Raw genomic sequence first — 23,507 nt, forward strand, 5'->3', positions numbered from 1 at the left:
AACAAGCTGAAAAGCAGGTTGGAGTTGGGCTTCCTCCCCTCGCAGGCTGCAGATCCTGACCTTTACATTACACTATTCAATAAGGTTTTGGTATATGTGTGTGTGTGTGTGTGTGTTTTATTCTGTCAAATTAAGAGAAGGCCCCTTTGGGTTCTTCATGCCTTGGAGCTTTTATTTAATTTGCAACCCTTGCGTCTCTCTTACTCCTTCCAGTGTGCAGTCAAAGCAAACCAACCTGTAATTCAATTATTTTCATTGTTGTTTTATGGCTGTTTTTATTTTCCGTATCTGTCTCTATGGAACTGCTCCGATGTTCCCATCTCATTCTTTGGGTTGTGGTGGGTGGAAGGAGACAAAGCAGCAAAGCTGGTCTGAGTGTGAAAAGAACATTTTGACTCCTGGTAAAATAATCCAATGATTCTGTGCTGGAAGCGTGGAACTGTCTGCTACCTGTGCAACACACAAATGTGTGAAAGCGAATGCATCAGAGTAATTTTTCACAGAGATGCAGGAATGTAAAATTTCTGTTCTGATGTTGGTTCATTTCAAAACTGATGTCTCTGTTTCCCATTCTACGGGTTGTAATGTCCCCCCATTCACTGCAAAAACCCAAAATATCTCAGTGCACTTGAAATAATACAAGACTAACTCATAAGTAACTTTCTATTAAGACATATGAGCTTGTTTTATTTTAAGTTTTTAATTTCTTAATGCAGATAAAATGGAACTAGTTCCACTGGCAGATTATTTCACTTGTAAGAATCTCCCAGTGGAACTTGTACTTTTTCATCAATATTATTGATTTAAAACATTTTTCTATCTTGCTAAAAAGTTATTTGTAAGTTCATTTTGTCTTATTTCACGTGTACTGAGATAATTGCTCTAGAAACTAGATCAAAAATACTTGGTGAGATTTGGTGATTCTGCGCTGTCGGCAGTAGCAGCTGCTATAAATCCTTTGTAGTAATGAATGTTTAACTTCACTAGAAGAACTTTGTCCCGCTCTTCTTTCAGGATGGGTTTTATTTCATTGGAGGGTTTTCCATCATAAACTGTCTCTTTAGGGCCGAACCACAACATCTCAGTTGGGTTTTACTTTAATTATGCCACTCCAAAGCTTTTGTTTTTATGTTCAAGGCCATTTGGAGGTTGACCTGGGTTGTGCAACTGGACAATTATCCAGTTGCTCTTCTTACCCCGTTCATGAAATAATGAGATAAATGGAGGAACATTTGTCTTTTAGAGGGTAAAAGCCATTTTATAGGTTATGTCACTTACAACCGTCATGAACAATTGAGCATGTCGTGTGCCAAAGTGTTGCATCAGTTTGCCATTAAGAGAAGGCCCCTTTGGGTTCTTCATGGGTTCTTCAACTCCAGTTGACAAAAACACAAAAACTGCAACAGCAAACTGAAGGAAATACTCTGAGACCCATTTTTACAGACTTCAAAGTGAGTCTTCTGGTAATGTATGTGCTGGTGGGAGGCCTGGGACAGAGCGGGATGGTTTCCAGATCAGAAAATCCTTCTTCGTCCCTCTTTCATTGTCAGTGAATTTGTAAGGTCTTTAATTTGGAAAGATGAGTTTTGGTCGTTCAATATCTGGATTCCATTAACAAGCTGCTAAACTCGACACCAGAGTATAGACGGATCCATCCAGATGTGGTTGACACAGATTTGATCTACCTACAGAAATAATGTACACAGACTAATAAACATTGATTACCGACAGCTAGCAGTTGTTGAGTTTCCCAAACTGGAATCTGTTTCTGAACTCCATCTTAATTAGAGCTGAAGTGTGAAGAAGGAAGAAGTGCTCCTCTGTGTGAGAAATCTTTATTCATAAGGGCTTAACTGTGACTGGCATGGCCTCAAGACATCCCAACCTCTCAGCTCGAGAACCGCTGCCAGATGTTATGGATATTCACCAATAACTAACATTTGCATGTCGTTGTGAAGCAGAAGGGGTGATGCTAGTTAGGTGGGATGATCCGTGATAACCCAACGCAGTCGGTGTGTGGGCTGAGGTTCGAGTGCTGCATCTGTGTCCTTTTGAAGCGACAGTTTGTTTCTTTTATTTCCTGGTGAAACGGAGCATCCGGCTCGGTTCCACCTTCCTCTGTACGTCTTGATTAGGATGCGGGGTGCAGCGGGAGGCGAGATGCTCGCGCCGGAGCCGAATGGTGCATCATGAATGTCTGCCACGTCCCTCGCCTTGCTTCGATACTCACATTTGCTTTCTCTTAGCTCCGTTTGTTTTTGTTGTCTCTTTTGTTCGGGCAGAAAATCCGCAGTGTACGCAGCTGTGGACTGTGGTTATACGGATGGCAAATAATGATCCACCGAACTGTACACAGAGGTTTTTCTGCAGAGCCATTGTCTCCATGGAATTGATGAGAGGAAGAGAAGGGGGGGAAAGGAAACACACAGGATGACTAATACTCTAAACTGCAGGCCGGCTGGGGGGCAATCATCCAAATTAATGAGCAGTAGATTGACAAGCGGTTCAGTCTGGATGCTCATCCTAATCAGAGGCCAGGAAGGGAAAAAAATAGTCCCCCTTCAAAGACGAGCAGAATGAGTTTGCAATGTATTTCATATTCATGTAAGTGAGGCTTGGCAGAAGGATCAGCCACCCTTTCTTTATGAGATGTTTATTCACATGAGGGGCTCATCGTCAGGCCAGTCAATCAACATCCTCAGGCTGCTGTGTGTTACATCCAGGTCCAGGTAGCGGATCAGGTGGCCGTTTAATTACCCTGCTGGTAGGAGAGGCAGCGCTGGACAGAACAAAGGACAGATGTACGCTTGACTTCTTTTATCTGGACCAGGTCATCCATTGCACCTGGAGAGTCCTTGTGGGTTGGAATGGACCGCTTCTGTTTGGATGGGTCTGGAGAGCGTAAGAACCAGGAATCCAGCCCTGAGTGTTCACCTTCGTGCAGGCGAACCCCTCTGACCTGCATAACATGCTGCTCTCTCCGTGGCGACGCCCACCTCCCTGAACGCACAAACCCCAAGCAGCTGGCGGTCCATCTGGGGCTCATCAGTTGCCCTGGAGAGCAAAATTAGTCCCCACCGCACCAGACTGGGCATCCGCTCCGCATTATCACTGCCACCCATTTCTTTCCACTGCATCTCTGCCATGCTAGCAGCCCGCTATTCCACCGCCTGCTGTCCCAAAGCCACAGCAAAGACCTGTCATGCTCCGTCATCCCAAAAACACTGTCGCAGAAGGTATTCTGATTTAAACCAGCTTGGAGGAAACCCCAACACGTCGGCGCAGGCGAGAGCGGGAGTGGTAATGAATGCGGTCGTCGTCAGAAGGAAAGAATCACAGACAAAACTCGGGGCCCGGGGTCTGAATGAGCTATTAATGACGGTGATCAGATGGTGCTTCCTCTGCTGAACACCCACAGAACCAGAACATTCATGTTTTCTCACAAATCCAAGCAAAGTTTTCCAAAATATCATCAAATGAAACAAGCACCTTCATCTGTCATTGGCTTGTAAAGCAACAGAGTGAGAAAATGAAAATAAACAGGAAATTAGTGATGGCTTACTATAAAGCATTGCTTTGGGTGTTATTATGCCAGGACAAAACGCTGCTTATTAAATTATTCCCAGTTTTGCTCAGAGAGACTCGTTTACTTCAAAGGCTTCTGACTTCCACTGTGTGAACAGATATTTCCACTTATCTGCCTCAGCTGAACAGAACCGCTGATAGTATTTACATATTTCTTTAATAGCTACATGTGATGCTTGACTTGAAGGGACACTGAAATCGAGTGTCCACATTTAATAAAGCAACGTAACGGCAGTGCTGTGAAGTTGTCTGGTTGCAGAGATAAATGCTGGAGCCTGGGATGCATTTGGCAGCAAGTGAACATATTGTCCTTCAAGTTAAAATGTTTTCTGGCATTTAGTTCCAACACATACAATGAATGAGCCGCACAGGTTTCAGCTCCTATTTGTTGCCTCAGGCTTAATGTTCTGATCAGGAGTGAATACTGAAGTGTGATTGGTTGGATGTCCTCTGAGTGGATTTGTTCTGTCCATGTGATGGACAGGGGATGTGTCCATTGTGGTCCTGCTTGCTGCCTGTTGATTGGTGACAACCGTCAGCCCTTTTGCTCTGGTTGCTACAGAAAACTGAATGTTTGCACCTTCAGAAATCTTATCTGTAGCTGCATCTCCGTTACTAATGTGTGCAAAACTTTGTCTGTAGTCCACTAATGTCAAAAAAATTGAAGCATTTCCACTATACAAAAAAGCAATTATAATCACATGTGAATATGTTTGTTCGCAATTGGAAACACAGTTAGGGATGCTGATGACGCTAAAAACTGATGGATGTAGTTTTCCAAAAACATTTTCATTCAATAGTTAAAAGTGTTTAAGAAAAAGTTTTAAATGTCTTAAATGAAAAGCTATATTCGTTGGTTTGTGTTTAGAGCCTTCCTGCCTGGTTAGCCTCGCCACAGTGGTAGAAATCACTGATTTGGGTTTTACAAATACTAATTCCTGAGTTTATTACTACCATGGTTCTGATTCCTTGTGGCTTGCAGCCACCAGCCTGGCTAGGAGGTGATTGCTCCTGTCAGTGGTCAGCTTCCCAAAAAGCACATTTTTGTATTTGTGTCAACCTGTGCAAGCGGGACAGACATGAAGGGAATTAGAGCTCAGGGCTTCCTCAGCAGGGCCTGCTCTCCCCAGATGCCTTGTCTCGTTGCTGGGCTTGTAATTTCAACGGGAGCTTATCTCCAACAACAGACCAGCCGTTTCTGCCGTCCCCGCCGCGGCCGCCGTTCCCGGAAAACATGGATGACACCCACGCTTAGCAACCCTCCTGGTAAGTGATGAGGAGTGCACAATAACTCGAGAGAACAAAACTGCTCAGTGGTGTGTGCATCAAAAAAAAAACAGACATTTTGTGCAAACACAGGCCTTTGTTTTACGGCTTCAACATTTCCCTCTTTGATTCCTTTATTAAACTCATAATGCAACTCCAGAGTTGTGTCTTTTCTTCGAGGCGGGCTTTTAGCAGAACCTGTGAGGTTCCACATGAATGCGTACATCCCCAAGCTTCAGCGCTACGGGGTTTTATTTACACCCTCCTGAGCTTCAGTGATTTATAGCTGTAAAAACTAAACTTCCTTTTTAAAGTTTTCTCACCAATTTCTATCTCCTACAGGGTTCAGTGAATAAAAACAAAAACTTGACAAATTAGCCAGTTTTTTGGCCCCTAACTTTTCAATCATTAGCAATTAGTAGAGCTTATTTTTCTCTTGAGGCATAAGTGTTGGAACATATGATCTGTAACTCTGGCCATGTGTAGGAGTGGGGATTGAGTTTGATTATTTCTCCACATACGTCCTGATGGAGTGTATATCAAAGGAAGTCATGTAGAACCAAGCAAACAGGGAGGGAAACGGCATTCCTGCCGTGCAATGATGTGAACGCTGCCAAGCGGCTTCTAAAAGCCCCGATACTCGTGTTGTGATTGAAGGTTGTATACTTAATCACATGACATGTTCAATGACTTAAGCACACCACTGGACAACAGTAAGACCTGGTGTTTCACTAACTTAGTGGGAGCATAAAGACTCGATTTAAAAGTAGAATCTTAATTCTACAGATTTAATGTGGTGTTTTATTTCTTAAATTGGCTTAATGTCTTAAATATGTTACCTAATATCTAGAAGGGTGGAGAGTAGACCCTAATGCAGGTACACTGAGGTAGAAACTATGTGCAAAACAAAGAATGAAGACAAAAAAATACAGAGTTCAAATGACTTGCAACAGAGAGCAAAGGCAAACTAAGGCTTCTTAATAACATAATAAAGTAATAAAAGGTAGAGATAAGCAGGTAAAGAGGCCACTGCTACGGTGATTAAAGACCCAAAATATTTAACATAAGCACTGGATCAAGACTCAGCTATGTAATTTCATAATAAAATGTTATTTTTGGATAATTGTAGAAATGTATGTCTATTTGGTTGTCTGTTATTTTGCTATCTAGCCATCTAGCTTGATAACTAGCTAGCTTTCCAGACATACAGATAGAGTTATGCCTTCTAAGAATGTTCAAGAATGTACATTTACTTGTAATTTCAGATTTTACTGTAAATCTAAAGTTATATTTTGCAGCAGCTGTGCAGCACACCTTCACATCAGAGGATCAGGTCGACTGTTCAGCAGCAAACAGCCCCATGTTTCTCTTTCTCTTGTCCTCCATTTTGTCATCAACGTAAAGTGTGTGCTTTGTTATAGCCGAGTTGTCGAGCAACACAAATAAACTCTCTGGCTCACGGGCCTGATTCATCTCACACACACAACAGTGCTTGTTTTGTCTTTTCTCCAGTTGTGGACACGGGCAATTTGCCCTCTTACACTCCAGCAGAAGAAGAGCTGGAAAAAAAAGCAATACAATAACAACAGGTTTGTCTTGTCGTCCAGCTTGTGCGCTTTATTTTTCCTTCTCAGAGTCGCATGAGCGATGGAAGTACAAAGGCTGTTTATTTGTTCATCTGTCTGGAGAGGCTCTTACTTTGAAAGGTTTGTGATTGGAGCAGCAGTGTGTTCGCTTTGGAGCAGTTTAAAGAGAAACTGTCTGTTTCACTGAAACGTTGCTAACGAGACTGTAGACGGCAACTTGACTTGGCACCAGCTGAGGATAACAAGAACGACGCAGCAATACAGAAAGCCACCACTGCATTTACACAACATGCAGCTCATTGTTCCAGAACCAGAACATAAAGGAACCTTTTACAACTTAAAATGAAAGTAGCTTGTAGAGAACTACGAACTGTGTGAAACATGGCCAGTTCTTGAGGTCATAAAATAAGTTTGACTGAATTGTGAAAAGTTAAATGCAGACATTGGATTGTGAATAATTAGGTTGCTCATGGTGTCAAAATATTGCAGAGTAAATAGTTTTCAATAAAAGAGCAGAGGGAATGTTTGGCAGGAGACAAATGTGGTTTGGAGACTAAAAGTTCACATTGTATTCCTCTGTTTCTCCTCAACATCTCAGGTTTTCTAGACTGAATTATTATTTTCCTACCTTTTTCTCATCAGTCATTCCACTCAAGCAGCAAAGTGCAGCAACAGGCAGCGCTGAAGAAGAGCCAGACTGACCATCTACAGACGTTATTAACACATTTATAACATTAAATCTAATCAAACTTTTTTTTTCTCAGTGGTAGAATCACGTTCTTTAAATTCAGAAGTCTTCCTGCATCATCTTAGCACAATTTAAAACGGCCTTTTAAATTGGACCAGGTTGTGATGGAGATTCTCCAACACAATAAAATCTCAACAATCAGGCTTAAGCAAAGACATATTTCGTTTTCTTTGGCCTTCATGCCATGCCATAGTTTCTTAGCAAGATACAACATTGCTTGTTGTTTGGTGTTGAGCTGTGGAACCATCACAGGCATGTTGCTACCAAACCGACCCGACAGGCTCCAGCTCCAAGCTGCTGGAGCTGGAGCTCTGTGTCAGGCATGTCGTGGAAAAGCCAAGCAGAACATGCAGCTTAGTTTTCCAGGACCTAAGCTGCACGTTCCGCTGACGTTCCTGCTGTTCAGAGTCACGCTGCAGTTCTATCAGAACCTGCTGGGTTACAGAACCTCTGTGTGCCTTTTCTTGAAACTACAACCTGCCTGGTGAACTGCAGCATCAGAGAAACGTGCACTTGGTGTGAATCCTTACCAAGAACTTAAAATAAACGACTTGTGTGCCATTAATAACATAAATGAAATTACATCACCGACTGGCTGCAGCTGCATCTCGTGGCTCATCAGCCTTTGAGACTGAAATCAGCACTTTGTGATCACCACTCCAAAACACTGACTTTGCTCTGCTTAGCTCACGCTGTAATTAATTTGTCTGTCTGCCTCATTTACAGGACCTGTTTGTACCTGGGGTTCCTTCCTGGTATGTTGGTGTTGCTTAAATATTTCCACACACTGCTCAATCTTTGCACCGGTTCCTGAGATCACTTTGCTCATCCTAACTCACATAAAACAGCAAAAGTTTTTCTCTTTTTAAAAAAAAAAAAAGTCTGATAAAAAAGGTGAGGTGCATCTTTAAAGTGCATAACTACAAATATAATATTCACAAGCTGTTGAAGTTGCAGGAAATCAATAGCACGAGGAACAAAGAAAAATGGAATTATGTTAATATGACAAGGACCAGAGAGATCGCTGATCCTGTTTGTGTGGAGAAAGACTAATTATATTACGGTAAAGTCTGTCTGCAGACCGTCTTGAAAAGGTCAGCAGATATTAGTGCAACTAAACTAATTCGTTTTAGTGAAACACAATTTTCAATTTAGCTTAGAACAAGGCAAAGACCGGCTTGTTTGTAATGCACAGATCCCACAGGCTCATTCAAAGTCTTTAGTTCTCATATGAATGCATATTTATTCAAATCTGCCAGCAGACAATTAGATTCTTCACTTCAGAAAACAAAATGATAAAGGACAGAGGCCGTTCTACACGGTGATGATAACGTTCACTGACAGCATCTCACATGCATGTTCTGCACTTCTTCCTTTTTGTTTTTCAATTCAAGAAGTAGGTCAGAGATTCTCTCAAAATGCTGTTTTATAAAAGTAAATACTTGCATAATTTGGGTTTTTTTGTCCACTGCAGCACTCAGTCCATCACACCAGAACGGCACAAACAGTTTCTCGCTTGGAAATCTGCGGCGTTCCAGTCAAAGTATTCCATTTGGGATTAGGGCATGTGTGGCCTAAGGTGATATGAAATCGAGCAAACGACCTGACGGCGCTTTGGATGCATTTCTGCAACAAGAGAAAAAAAAAATGACAGAAGCAAATTTGCATATGAATGGCAGCAAATTGCAAATATGGAGGTTAGTGAAACAGCCAACTGAAGGGCAATGATAAAGAAAACACCCCTTTTTAATCCTTTTGACCAATTAGAGCCAAACTCGCACAGTGAAACTCAGAACGTTTTACGTCCACCGGCTCAGTCTGTGCTGGACTCTATTGTTATATAAAGTGTTGGGATAAAGTGTTGGGATGTAAACATCAACTAAATTTCACTTATGAATGCTCTTCACGTTGACGGAGTCCCAGCAGAGTGAGAATCTGGACAGTTGAGTAAAAATGAGCTGCAGATCATCATCACTCTGTGGAGTCAAACTAATGGTCAGAGAAATACATAAAGTAATTGGAATGCAGCCCAAAACCATCTTTTTGGTTTTGTTTGCTCCAAGTTTTATTCTTTACTCCCATTAGACAACAGGCTAAACAGGAGTTTTAGTTTTATTTATTTATTTTTTAATTAAGTGTAGTAATCTAATAAGTTTAAAGGTGGGACTATTATGTAAAAATTGACTTTTTTGAGCTTTACATCATGTTATAATGTTATTCCCTCATCAAAAACATTTACATTGACTCTTTCATGCATGTTTGTAAACTTCTCACGAAGCTCCGCCCACTCTGCTCCTCCAGACTAGCGGCAGCAGCAATTGACAAACACCTGGTGGAACTGCATGTCTGCTCGTTGTGCAAACTGATTCTTAGGAACAGCTTAAAGAACAAACGTTGTGAGGACATCCTGAAGGCTCGGTGTCAGAAAGAGCCGGAGCTTCTTAAAGAGACAGAGACCAATTTCAAGGTTGTAAATCCAATTTCCTTTAAGTCATGTTTGATACAGCATTTTTATAATAATTGAAGGTCACGTAGTTACTTGATTGTGCTGTAAAATCCCCCTTTGTGCTGCACCTTCAACTCCAATTTAAAGGTGCAGAATTCTGTATAATTTTTTGCTCTTTCAAAGTCATCAGAAGATGGTGCTTCTCTTACCCTTTAACAACATTTTTACCACCCAGGCACTGAGAAGTAGATCACATAGTGACCTCAGCAGATGCGCACTTCGACCAGGTGTTTGCTAATTCCTGCTGGCTGGTTTGAAGGAGCAGTGTTGGGGAGAGTTAGGTGGGTTAGAAGCTATGCTTTGAAGGCGGAGCTAGGTCCACCCAGGCATTTTGCACGGCTGAATGGTTAACACAAGAAGATAACGATTTTAAATACATCTGCCCCTTTTCTTTGCTAGGAGAAACTGCAAGCTCCATTCTTAACCCTCCCACAGTGTGAAGAGACCCCATGTGTTTTTCACTCTGTGCGCGGTGTGGTGGAGTCACACTGACCCTGTGTGCGCTTTTACAAGGTTGTTATGTTGTGTGTGTGGTTTCGGATACTGACGGTCTGACGGGAAAACTCCACCCACTTCCCTCTGTTTGGTGATATTTGGCTCAATCCACCGTATTGTTGCGCTAAAACCGTGGGACGGTTAGTCAGATGTTAATAGGTGGGATAATGTCGAGCACAACAAGCAGACATTCCTGCCCATGATTAGTGGGTAAAGACTCAACACCACTTTTGATTTAACCGTTGCAGCTGACCTCAGCAGTTTTGTAAATCTTACAGGTTGTATAAAAATCTGCCACTTTCACCAGTTATGGCTCCGGTGATTCAGGAGTTTCCACTCTGGGCTGCTGTTGAAGTTTGCTGGAGCCAGAGCTTTCATTCAGCCAGTGGCACAAAGCGCAACGCTACTGCTGACAAAGAGAAAGAGAACGCATTTATGATATTCAGTATGTGGGATAAATGTGTAGCCTGACCTCATAAACCCAAAACAAAAAGTAACAAGTGCAGAAATGTTACAATAAAACGTTGCCGAGGTTATAAAATGCATAATTGGCGAACTGGTGAAGTTCTTTCCAGAGTGCACTGAGTGAACCCAGCATCACAACAACCTGCATCAGACGCCGTCTCAACCTCAAATCAGCGCCTTCGCCGCGAAGTGACAGCGGCTGACACGGACATCATCGCAGTGTGAGCGTCTCAATGAGGGGCGCGGGTTGCTAGCACAACGCCGGCCGTCCCGGCTGGCATGCGGAGGCCAGAGGGATCACACACACACCTCCTCGCAGTCGCTGTGGATCAGCCTGCGTGAGCTGATCAAAGGCATCTGAGTCCTGCCGCGCGGGGAGCTGATTGCATCCATGCACTCAGTGACACCGCGCCGCGGCTGAAGATCCTCTAATTAAACTGAAGTGTGGAGAGAGAATCACAGCTGCTTCAGAGATAATCCGCTGTCTTTATCTGCGTTATTAAAAAATATACACATCTGGAACAATAGCAACAATCTCAAATCTAAAGGTGGACACATGATGCAGATTAAAGAAGCAGATTTTTCTGCAAGCAGGTTGAACAAGTTGTGTGACTTAATTCAAATATTCAATGTTTTATGCAGGCGAAACTATATAATGTTAATATTCCAAAAGCGCATTTATGTTCTTCTAAGTTAGAGAAATATGTGGTCCATGTTCTTCAAAAAATAACCATTTAAACTCCTCATCATTTCTTTACACGTTTCATTCAGTGTACTGATCAAAGATCCTTACATGCATCTAAACTTAGTCAAAATATGATCTACAATTTTGTGGCTGTACAAAATGTGTAATTTAGAATATTTCACATAAAACGTAATTTAAATATTTAGTGTTTTCTAACATAATATGCAGAAGAAACTGCACGATATTAAATCAAAGTGTATTTATGTTCACATATATTAGTGAAATATGTGGTTCATGTCATTTTCTTTAAGTCACAGGTAACAATAAATCAGTAACTATGAACTGATTAACAATCCCTACATGTTTCTAAATTTAGCCAGAGTTTATGCTATAATTTTCTGTCACCTTCTGTATCACCTTCTGTATTAAATCACTTTGTGTTTGAATTTCAGGAGGTTGCAGAGACTTTTTCTGCTGCAGACACTTCATGTGTTTTCAATCCACATCTGTGTCTTATAATCACAAACGTTCCCACACAAATAAACTGAATGTTTGTGTTTCCTAAACACTGACGCTGCTTTTCTCCTCTTTTCACTATGTTTACTTTTGACATCACGAGTTCAGATCAGTCTTAAAATAGCAGAATTGGTCAGCAGTACACTACAAAATGAGAGTATGCTAAAATATGCTAAAATAATGTTTGCTACTGTTTAAAGTCACATCAACATTTGAAGTAAAATGAATTTAATTAATATTATCAGCTTTCCAACAAAGTCCCTCCTTTTCACATAAATGTTTGCCGATGTTAGAAATGAAAAATGTGAAATAAAATGTAGCAGCTTAAAACTAAACTTAAAGAACTGAATGAACTTGATGCTTTGTTTCGTTAAACTCATGATTTTTTGAAGTTGGTACATGAGCTGGAAAACTTCCACTAATATAAAATCAACATAATTATCCACTGTTATCTTAGCAGTATTTACATCTAAATTAGTCTGAAAATTCAATTTGGCAGTGCAGGAATGATTACAGATGAAACTGCTTAGCAGCTGGACACAAACAGAAAACCTGCTGATTGTTTCAAACAGGCTCTTGTTCTGTTTCAGCACTAAACATCTCCAAGCCTGAGATGGTGAGGAAGAAGCTGCAACATGTCTGGACCCGGGAAATGTTCTGATGCAGGAAAACAGCCAGGATACAACACTTACACTGCAGAACACATCCACATCCACATCCAGATCCAGATCCAGATCCAGATCCACATCCAGATCCAGATCTACATCCAGATGCACAGATCCAGATCCATAGTCAGATCCAGATCCATAGTCAGATCCAGATGCACACATCCAGATCCACAGATCCAGATACACAGATCCACATCCAGATCCACAAATCCAGATCCAGATGCACAGATCCAGATCCAGATGCACACATCGAGATGGGTGCATCTGGATGCAGATCTAGAGTCAGATCTGACTCTAGATCTGACTCTAGATCCAGATCTAGAGTCAGATCCAGATTCAGATGCACACATCCAGATGCACAGATCCACATCCAGATCCACAAATCCAGATCCAGATGCACAGATCCAGATCTAGAGTCAGAACCAGATCCAGATGCACAGATCCAGATCCACTGATCCAGATCCTGCATTTCCTGCCTCTTGCCATTTCCGCTGCAGCTAGCACAACCTGATATGAATGCTAAGCTAGTTAGCATGGTCACCACAAACAGAGGATAAATAGTTTTCCTGTGACAATAACTTGTTTCTCTGCCGTTATAGCATTGAGCAACAAGTACATGAGGTGATTGGCAGCGCTAAGGCCCTCCTCCTGGCTCTGATTGGTTGGTTTTGTCAGATGTGGAGCATTTCTTCAGATGGGAGGAGGTGGAGGAAATCAATCTTTTCACATATTATCTCATAACATTCAGCCATTTTATCAAAAGTATAAAAAATACATTTTTATGTCACTAAATGCAGCTTTAAGCTGAAAAATGCCAATTAAAATAATGAAAAATTACTTGCTAAAAGCATAACTACCACGTATTAGAATTTCACTTTTATTTCTTTTACATTTCAAAAATATTTAATTTATGTGTAACTGCCTATGCATAACAGTTGATAATCTTTAAAATGTTGGCTAATGAGCTGTTGTTGAACTCTGACCTGGCAGACTTAACTGTCAGTTCAGCTCAGAACATCAGAGTTTTGGGAAAACGGAGAAGCGGATTCACCTCGGTAAGCACGGCTAACGGTCTGAGTGAGAACAGAGAGAACCTGTCTTCAGGCAACATCCATATTCCCCACAGAGTGAGAGTTTATCAAGTTTCTATTTAAAATTTCAATAAGCGTCGGGGGGGGGGGGAGGCGGCAGTTGGCTGCCGTACGGACTGATTCAGGTAACCAGACTCTTTGTTGGTCGTTAAGCATGAGGAATCGATATCATATCAAGGCCTGGTGGAACACCTGACAGTTCAATTTCACAGCAAGCCTCCCGATCAATACTTTCGGAATAGTTTTGGACTTTACCAAAGGAGACCCACTGGAGTTAATCTATGGTGTCATTAACTGTGGTCACAGCGTGCATGGTCATTACACTGTGTAACAATAAATGTTCATAAAAGACGACACTCTCTATCCCCCTGCGCTTCACTGCAGCCTCTAATTGAAGCAAATTCATTCATGAGGCAGAGAGGGGGTCCCGATCGACTCGCTTCCCGCCCGCGACGATCCGGGGGAAAAGCCGACATGTCGCGGCTTTCCGAGGGGCGCGGAGCACAGGAAATTGAACAAGGTTTTATCAAGCAGAAAATGTTTTAAACTGTTTAGCCTGCTCCAGATTGCTTTGGGGAAGGATTGTTTACCCTTGAAACACAATGATGGTCGGAGCCATTTTTCTCCAAGTGCTTCAAACAAATAACTCCTTAAACAGGATGCGTTTTTTTTTTTGTTTTTTTTTTTTTGCAATGACTGAGGCAAAACCTGCATCTACTTATATTCGCCCATCATCAACAAGAAGAAACCTTGTGCGACCTTGAACAGCCGTCCATTACTAACTAAAACAGCAGGAATTTTCCAGCAATAACGGTATGAAGTGTTATTGTCAGGCTGCAGAAATAAACAGACTTTTCTTCAGTCGTGCCAATTTATGGAATCCATCAAGCAAGACTTGGGCAGATAGCACATAAATCATGAGTTCTTTATTACTGTCGATTATAAATTAAAAGACAAGCGAAGAACAAGAGCTTCCCACTTATATATGATAAGTGAGACGAAATGGCCTGTGGAAGAAGGACACAGGCGGCGTGACACTGTGGGTTTTGGCCAGCGTCCACTTGAAACTGAAGTCTATTTTCCCCTCAGCGGAAATCTTAAGGGGAGTGTGACAACAGATGGCCAAGAAGAAGACTAATGGCAGATACCCTGAGTAATGATGATGGCTCCGGTGCCGTGTAAACAAGGTCAAAGCTTTTAGGAAAAAAGTCAAGTCAGGTAGACTCGAGTAAATGTCACATCTGAAGCTTTGATGCTCAGCTTTAAAACTTTCAAACATGAGAATAGGACGAAAACAGAATCATAACGATCTTCCCTTCTGTATCACACGCAGGCCACTGACAGGATTTACGCTGCAGCACAACATATTTGGATGCTGTACTTCCCAGGATATCTGAAACTGGCTATTTTCAACCCAAAAATGCAGAGGCTTGGTTAAAATCTGGCCCCATCGCGCACATTCTCACTTCCTCCATATCCTCTGTTTAAATCCTAACTGTATAATTTTAAGAAAGATTTAAAGCGGTGGTTCAAACTTCTCAGTTCTATTCCTCCCAATGCCTGCAAGTATTCATTTGGAGGCTTCGCTGAAATGCGAGTAAAACCAACCCAGGAGGTAAAAGGAAGAAGAGCTGTACAGGACAGAAAATGTTTCTGTTTGGTTTGTAATCATTTAAAATGGTCAAAGTGGGTGACAGGAAGCTTTAGCTCCTCTAACATCTACAGCATTTCTTTCTCTTTCCTGTCAAGCATGTTTTCAGACAAACTGAAGCACCTAAACCACAAATGGCAGAGTGATATGGGACTTAGTTTTAGAATAACAGTAGCAGGAAAAAGAATATCACAACGATGCAATAGTAAGATCCTTTAGCATATCAAAACCTGTCTGCGTATGAGTGTAAAACTGACTAATATCCTGCTAATGACAAAAAAAAACAATTTCACAATTCTGGTGATTCTATTAAATAAGAAATGCAATTAAAATCAGATTAAAAAACGCGTTTCCTACCACTTCCTGTCGTCTTTTGTGAGGTTTCCAGCAGAAGTTACAGCAGGTCGTTGATCATGTGACTCGTGAGACGCTACAAGTGTTTCCAGAGCAGTTCTGTAAAAATACAGAAAATATAAACCTTTATCTAAGGAACTTTTGTTTTAAATCAGTGTGTTTATATTAAGCACATTTATTTTTGTAATTCCAATTTACACATTTTGAAAGACACCATTTCCCGTTTTCAGAGGAAACGGCAACTGACATGTAAATCATGAACATATGGTAGTTTTGCAAGAGTTCTTAGAACTATAGCAATGACAGAGAAGACTAGTCCAATTTAAAGCAGTTTAGTTTACATGCAGAGCAGTAATGAGTAAAGTGTCGTGCACAACCCACAGCTAAACCCTGAACGTCATCTTTGCACTTTACAACCACAAACTGCAACCAGGCCAGCCGAGAAAAAGAGAGTTCCTCGCCTTGGTTTATCTCACCAGAGGTTCATGGTGTCTTTAACTAATACGTTTCATTTCATTTAAAGCTATAAAACTATTTGAATACTGTATGTGGCACCTTACACTTTCCATTTGAAGACAGTAAATTGTCATTTGAAAGGCCTGGAATCAGGGAAAATTTCCCCTGAACAATGTTTTAAACGTACATCTGGATGTTTAGACTGTTCTCCTGTAGTGGTTCACCCAAAAAGGATCCATTTTGGACACTCCTGGGCTGAAAGAAAGCCTCTGATGAAAGAAGGTTGTTAAAGCATCATGTTTTCCTAAACAAGATCAGGGAACTGGACAGATTTGATGAGAAGGTCTCTGTGGCATTCTGCTTTACTTTTCTAATACATTTCCACTTATAGTTGTAATGTGACAAAATGTGTGCAAGCCTCAAGGAGTGTAAAAAGGTTGGATGTTTGAGGTCACAATAGTTGCATTCCTATTGTCCAAATAACTCCACAATTTAACATTTTGAAAACAAACCTGCTAAATTGAAATAATAATTGGTGTATTTCATAAAACTGCAATGGAAACACGTTTTTTGCTTCACACGAGTCACATGACCATCAACCATACTACTGCAGGAAATGACAAAGATGACAGGAAGTGGTAGGAAAATGACAGTGCAGGATATTTTTTAATGACTAATGTGAATAAGATTATTTTAAATGTGTTTCTTATTTATTGGAAATGCTGCCGTTGCAAAATTGTGTTTTTCAACATTAGCAGATTACTGACAAATTTTTGTGCACATTTTCAGTGGAAACTCAGCAAATCTGTCTGACCTGCTGGACATGCTGTCCGATTTATCTGAAATTTACCTGCTTTTTATACGTCTGCTCACTCATGTCTGTTCAAAACTGATAAATTCCTGCAAATCACCGGCAACAGACTGAAACCGGTTCCAAAACGAGTCAATAAAAGTGGAAAAGAAAGCATCACAATGCTATCACACCGTACACATTCTCAGGACTTCCTTGAAACATGAGGCTGAACCTGAGCGACAGAATCTATTACAGTAATAAATGTCTTCAGAACAGAACAGAGGCGCATGTGTTTTCCACTGAAAATATGGGAGGTATTAGAGGCTTCAGGCTATTAAGGACCTCAGGCCTCCCTCCAGTTTATGTATTGATTACAGTCATCTGTCTGTTTAATTATGTTTTACGCAGGTCTTGTAATTGCTTTAAACGATGGCAGAAAATTGTCCTGCATCTATAAAACTCGGCCTAACAGAAGCAAATATATGTGCCGCTCGTTTTTCTTCGGCGTGAAGCAGAATCCTGCCGGCCGCCTGCACACGTCGTTCCAGCAGCGCAGCTTTACAGCAAGGCTCCTGCGTAACGACGGCCGCTGCAGCGCGAGTCAGGAGAAAAGGATGATGGCTGTGTAAATAAACGCCCGGCAGCTGAGGAGAGTAAAACATGAGAGGTAAAATCCGTGCTCTGTTAAATGTTGGGAAAAATAAATTCCATCTCCAAATGTTATTTTATGAAAGGAGTTAAATTAGGACATTGTTTAGCCTCAGGCTGGTAATTTAGGTTTAGATTTCTGCTGTATAAGTTTCCCTCTGAATAAAAAATGATGGCCTGTCAGATGCAGCAGTGGACCTGGGAGCAACACAGTTTTAGCAAAAGAAAGATTCTTTCATCCTGAAATCATTTATCTTGTTTGTAATGGCACGCCACACATTAAATACTGAAATAACTTCTCTGTGGAAGAACACATTAAACTGATTGTACTGAATTGTTACTTTACAGAAATACAACTTTGCTCATTTACTTCATTTCTACCCAGCAAACTAATTCACCCCCAGGCAAGTTTGTTGGTATATTTATGTATTTATATGTTTCAATGAGATTTAGTTAAACCTAAATAAAATGTTCCATGTTTCATTACATTAAAATCCAGTTATAGGAACGTTAGTTTAGGTTTTTGAAAAAAGAAAGACATTTGGATAATGGTCCAAAATTATAAAAAATGCAAAAGACTTAAGAAATTTAAAGTGAACAGCATTTTTTTTCTCTTGTATGTGACATTGAATTTAAAATTTTGTCTGTTTTTCAGAAGAAAAAAAATCCTTTAAAAAGAGCTGAAACCTACTTTACAATAAGTAGAAAATCAAGTCAGTCAGCTTAAATTAAATCAAAACGTTCATAAATAAAATATAAATTAGTTAATACGTACAAACTTAAGCAGGCAGGTAATCTTTTACTTAAAATGTCCAAATGATTGTTTTTAAAATGATCATTTTCACAACAGGTGAGTTACAGCAGACAGACATTTCTTCTGTTGTCTAATTAAAAGGTGAAATCTGGAAAACAGAAACTAAATTTCCTCTCCGCCTCCGTCCGGCGCCTCAGAGCCATACCGTCTTCGTTAAGTCAAATGTGTGCCTTCCATTACGTCAACATTGGGAATCACTTCTGCCAGTTAATCAGCCTGAGCTCTGCTTCCAACTCTGCTCTCACAACTTTCCTGGATTGCTCAAGTTGGCAATTATTTTGCCGCTCTCCATTAAAAACTGCCAGGCTTTACTGTTTAAGCTTCTGTAGAAATCCCTTTACATGCATCTCCTTCACCGTAGAGCTCCACTAACACTGCGGAGAGCCTTTAATTACATGCTATATCTTACCCTAGGATCATGTGCTCTCTTTCTGGGACAAGAAAGCGGCTGCAGCCACCAGAAAGTTGTTTTTGGGAGTGAATTTTTCCACGCCAGAAAGTGAAGACTTGAACATGTCACAGCTAATCTGGCTGTGTGGATGTCTCATGGTTAGCTCAGCGCTCTGCGTTCTGTCACTTCACTCAACACCCGACGAGCCGTGGGGTCAGGCGCACTCTGTCGTTGTCTTTAATGAAGCAGCAGATAATGGCCTTGGGGCCCAGGAGAGACTTGACACAAAGTGCCACGTCCTTTGACTTGGATTAGTCTTAATTACTGTTCCCCTCGGCAGATCAATGGAGTCGCAGCACAACACATAGAGGCCACGCCGTGTCACACGCCACCACGATCCAAACACTTGTTGGGTCTCACTCCATCAAGCCTGAGTCTGGACGACATGATGCTGAGAGCAAATATTAATGTTCCTTTATGATTTATTTTACTTTGAAAAAGTCTTTGAAGTCTTTTCAGTCAACGAAAGACGTAAACATACCCAAATGTTAGCCCTTAAAGAGGGACAATTGTAAGAGAAGAAATTAAATCAGTGCTTTAACTTACTCTTGTATTGAGTGTAGAGATGCAGAACACAGAAATCTCTTTTCATACAATTCTTAACCTTTCGACATAATCAAGCATTTCACATTACAGTTGTTTAACAATATTTAAACATTTCACTCTGAATTATTTAAGTAATGTTTTCATGGTACAGTCAAAACTAAATTAATAATAAAAAAATAGAAATATTTCCAATCTAAATGATGAAAAACAGTACATTACTTGTACTACTTCACAAAAATTACAAGTTATTATCCCCATTTAAATCAAATCAAACTGCCGGATGCCGAACGGAACATGAGGCCTACTGCCTACTGTTAGCAACACAGCTAAGTTAGCTAGCCAAACACTCTTCACACATAACATTAAAGCACGATAGTCTACTCTGTGACGCAAAACAAACTAAATACATACAAACTCGCACATACGGTTCTATTTCTCCTGAAATAGGTAATAAATTACCCCATTTATTACCTTAAGACGGACAATTGTAATAAAAGAAATGATCACGAGATTAAATCAGGGATCTTTCTCTTACTCTTGTGTTGAGTGTAGAGAAGAGCGCACTAGTCCCCCTAGTGGACTCTTTTGGCTATGGCGCCACCGCACCCATCTTCCAGACAAAGGACCCAACTACACCCCAAACCAAACTAAATTAATACACTACCAACTGCACAGTGGCGCAGTTGGTAGAGCTGTTGCCTTGCAGCAAGAAGGCTCTGGGTTCGATTCCCGGCCTGGGGTCTTTCTGCATGGAGTTTGCATGTTCTCCCTGTGTATGCGTGGGTTTTCTCCGGGTACTCCGGTTTCCTCCCACAGTCCAAAAACATGACTGTCAGGTTAATTGGCCTCTCCAAATTGCCCCTAGGTATGAGTGTGTGTGTGCATGGTTGTGTGTCTCTGTGTTGCCCTGCGACAGACTGGCGACCTGTCCAGGGTGTACCCCGCCTCTCGCCCGAAACGTTGGCTGGAGATGGGCACCAGCACCCCTCCCGACCCCACTGAGGGAAAAAGGGTGCAAGAAAATGGATGGATGGATAATCAAAACAACTGGATCTAATATTAACAATACCCTGCAACACATACACATTTTTTTCCTCACTATCTTAAGTTAAATCAGACCAAATGTTTCTTATTTTAGCTTAGTTAGAAATACCAAAATTATTTACATTTGCTACGTGCCAGAAAACTTGGAATGGACATTTTTTAGAGAATTGTTTTTTTTTTGTAAAAGTTTGCATGCATTTGGTCAGTATCAGAGATAAATGTCTTAAGCTGAATGACTTTGGTCAAAGATTTTGGGCTGCAGTGTAAAACAGTTTGGTTTGATTCAACTTCCTTCATACAGTGAGAAGAACTGTGAATGTGTGGAAGTGGAAGTTCCTCATTTGTCAGCTTTAGGGTTGTTGTTTGTAAGTATCTACATCAATTACCGATAATCAGGGGCAAGTTTGGGTTGAAATTCAGCCCGAGAGTTTGGTTTGGAGAGGAATTTCTTCTGATTACACAATGGGCAAAAGTGGAACCATAATTTTAAAACAAAAGAACTTTATTTTCCATATAAAACCGCTACGGTTTTTCAACAATTAAAACTACCGCTTGTGTGTGTATTTAATGGTAAAATTACAAATAAAAATCAGTCCACAGAAGTTTATTAAACAAGCAGCTTATAAAAATGAAAGCAAATATCAGGGAACAAAAAACAACCTCCAAAGCTAAACAGACCCATGACATCACAAAGGGAAATTAATCACTTTTAGATTGTTTTCAGATGTCAAAAAGCCGAAGTTTGGACCACAATCCTTTGCTCTTATTGTGTAAAATTGACCTTTTTGAGCCTTATGTAATGTTATAATGCTATTTCATCATCAAAAACATGACTGGGGTGTTGCTTTGATGTTTTCATGTGTGTTTGAGAAATCCTTGAGCTCCTGTAGCAACCAGCCATAATATTTCTGTTTGCAGGATCCCGATTCTACACCAGCTCCATTTTACTTTTTAATAATCTGAAAATGATTTGATATAAAAGTTAAAAATGTATTCTAATAAACCTCTGCATCCTAATAGCAGCTCTGCATGTTAATCTGCGAAGGAAAACGATGCAGTTTGGTTGTTTTACTTTGTTTTCCTCCTTTATGATTTCATCTCATGTAGGATGCATTCAGCAGCGTCATGATGCATGACTCACCTGTTTTCATTTTTTATTTTTCAGAGTGGATCAATCCCAGCCTCTATCAAGCCATCAGGAACAAAGTGTATTAAAGTGAAAGAATCACTTGAGCTTTGTTTGATGTTTTTTTAAACGGAAAGCTTACATAATGTCAAATTTTTTTTTACAATTCAAATTATAAAGCATCTGTCATCGGCGTCTTTTCAGGACCAGAACCTCCAAGTTTAATTTCCTTTTTCATCTGCTTTTATAATCCCGTTCTCCCTGGATGTCCTCTTGGCCTCTTCTGCAGCCGGACAGTGACTCTCTGATTAATGCTTATGGCGGCGCTCTCTTCATTGGTTTTAATTAAAGCACTGAGATACAGACGTAAAGACAGGAATGTAAACCCAGGGCACAAACAGACACGACACCCATGGTGTCACACAAAATGAAGAATGGGATTTAATTAAGGAGTTGTAATTTACAAGATAAATACGAGTGAAGTGTTGCTTTATGGTGTAACAACATTAACCTCTGACCTCACTCCTACAGCGTCGGTTATTCAATTTGTTAAGCACATAAAATAACATTAAACATTTTTAGCTTTTGTCTGTCAAGAGAAAGGGAACCGTGTGACGGGACACTTTTAAAAGCTTTTTTAAGACCCACTTCTGGCTGACATTTAACTCAACTGGAGTTTATTACTGTTTTTTGCCCAGAGGGTTTTAGCTTGTTGTATCTGTTCAGCCCACCTTTTTATTGGGAAATTATCTCAGTGCCTGGAGTTTTAATACATTTCACAAACAGGGACTGTCACTGTTCCCTCCCATCCCCTTTTCAACACCGTTTTTTTTTTAGTTTTACAGATGATTTATTTGCAATTTTGTCATTTTTCCCCATTTTCTATTTGACATTGAAATTGTTTGAAACAGATATAAAAATCAATATTACAAAAGAGACCACATAAAGACAGTTAAAAAGTCGGTCTTCTATCATCTAAAAACATTTTCAGGATTGAAAGAGTAATGACACAAAAAGATCTAGAGATGCATTTATCTTTAGTCGCATTGATTACTGCAGCAGGTCTGACTAAACAAAACTCAGTCCTCCAGCTGCAGCTGATCCAGAACGCTGCTGCTGGAGTTCTGACTAAAACCAGGAAGAACCCAGTTCTAAAGTCCAGACTTTAAAATACTGATGTTAGTTTATAAATCACTGAACATCTTAGCACCCAAATACGTTAAAGATCTGCTGTTGTCATATCAACCTTTCAGAACCTCTCGGGCTTTCTGGTTCTGATCTGCTCTGCATCAGAACCAGAACCAAACATGGAGAAGCGGCATTCAGCTTCTATGCACCACAGGTCTGGAACAGACTTCCAGAAAACTGCAAATCAGCCGAAACACCGAGTTCATTTAAATCCAGACTAAAAACCCACCTTTTTAATTTGACCCATAATAAATGAAACACTGATAAACATGATGTGCAATAAAGTGACAAAATGTTATGTTTCAATTGTTTACTCTTATTTGACTTTTTATGATATAAAGCTCTTTAAACCGCCTTGTTTCTGATACGTGCTGCACAAATAAACTTTGATTGATTGATTGATTGATTGATTGATTGATTGATTGATTGATTGATTGATTGATTGATTGATTGATTGATTGATTGATTGATTGATTGATTGATTGATTGATTGATTGATTGAATATTGTTGCGTTGTAGCTTTTGTAGAGGAATTGTGGATCTTGTTGTTGGGTTATTGAGGCTTTTGCATTCCGCTGACCCTTCTGGGTAACAGGCCCAGAAGCAGAACCCAGATTCTCTCACCAACAGTCTCCAGTGATTTCTGGAGGCCATCCTGCATTCCTGGATCAGTATGGATGCTCAGTCCCTTCAGTTAGTCCAATGGGATGTGCAAAGAAAACCAGGAAAGGGACCAGAAAGAAAACCTACCAAGATCCTCAATTGAAACAAGAAAAACCATGCAAGCTCACAAACCCAATTACGTCTTGTGTCCTTCATTGTTTT

At 40.5% G+C, this 23,507-nt stretch overlaps 1 long non-coding RNA gene across 1 annotated transcript; it reads right to left on the minus strand.

Moving 5' to 3' along the window:
* Positions 1-8,094: 8,094 nt before the first annotated feature.
* On the minus strand, positions 8,095-20,367 carry LOC103461803 (uncharacterized). The gene is made up of 3 exons (XR_533201.3): positions 19,796-20,367; positions 15,620-15,715; positions 8,095-8,811 (listed from the first exon to the last, which is right to left on the minus strand). It is a non-coding gene; the product is annotated as an uncharacterized LOC103461803 (long non-coding RNA).
* Positions 20,368-23,507: the final 3,140 nt, after the last annotated feature.

The sequence above is a fragment of the Poecilia reticulata genome, chromosome 2 (genome assembly GCF_904066995.2).
Source record: "Poecilia reticulata chromosome 2, P_reticulata-male-v2, whole genome shotgun sequence".
NCBI lineage: Eukaryota > Metazoa > Chordata > Actinopteri > Cyprinodontiformes > Poeciliidae > Poecilia > Poecilia reticulata.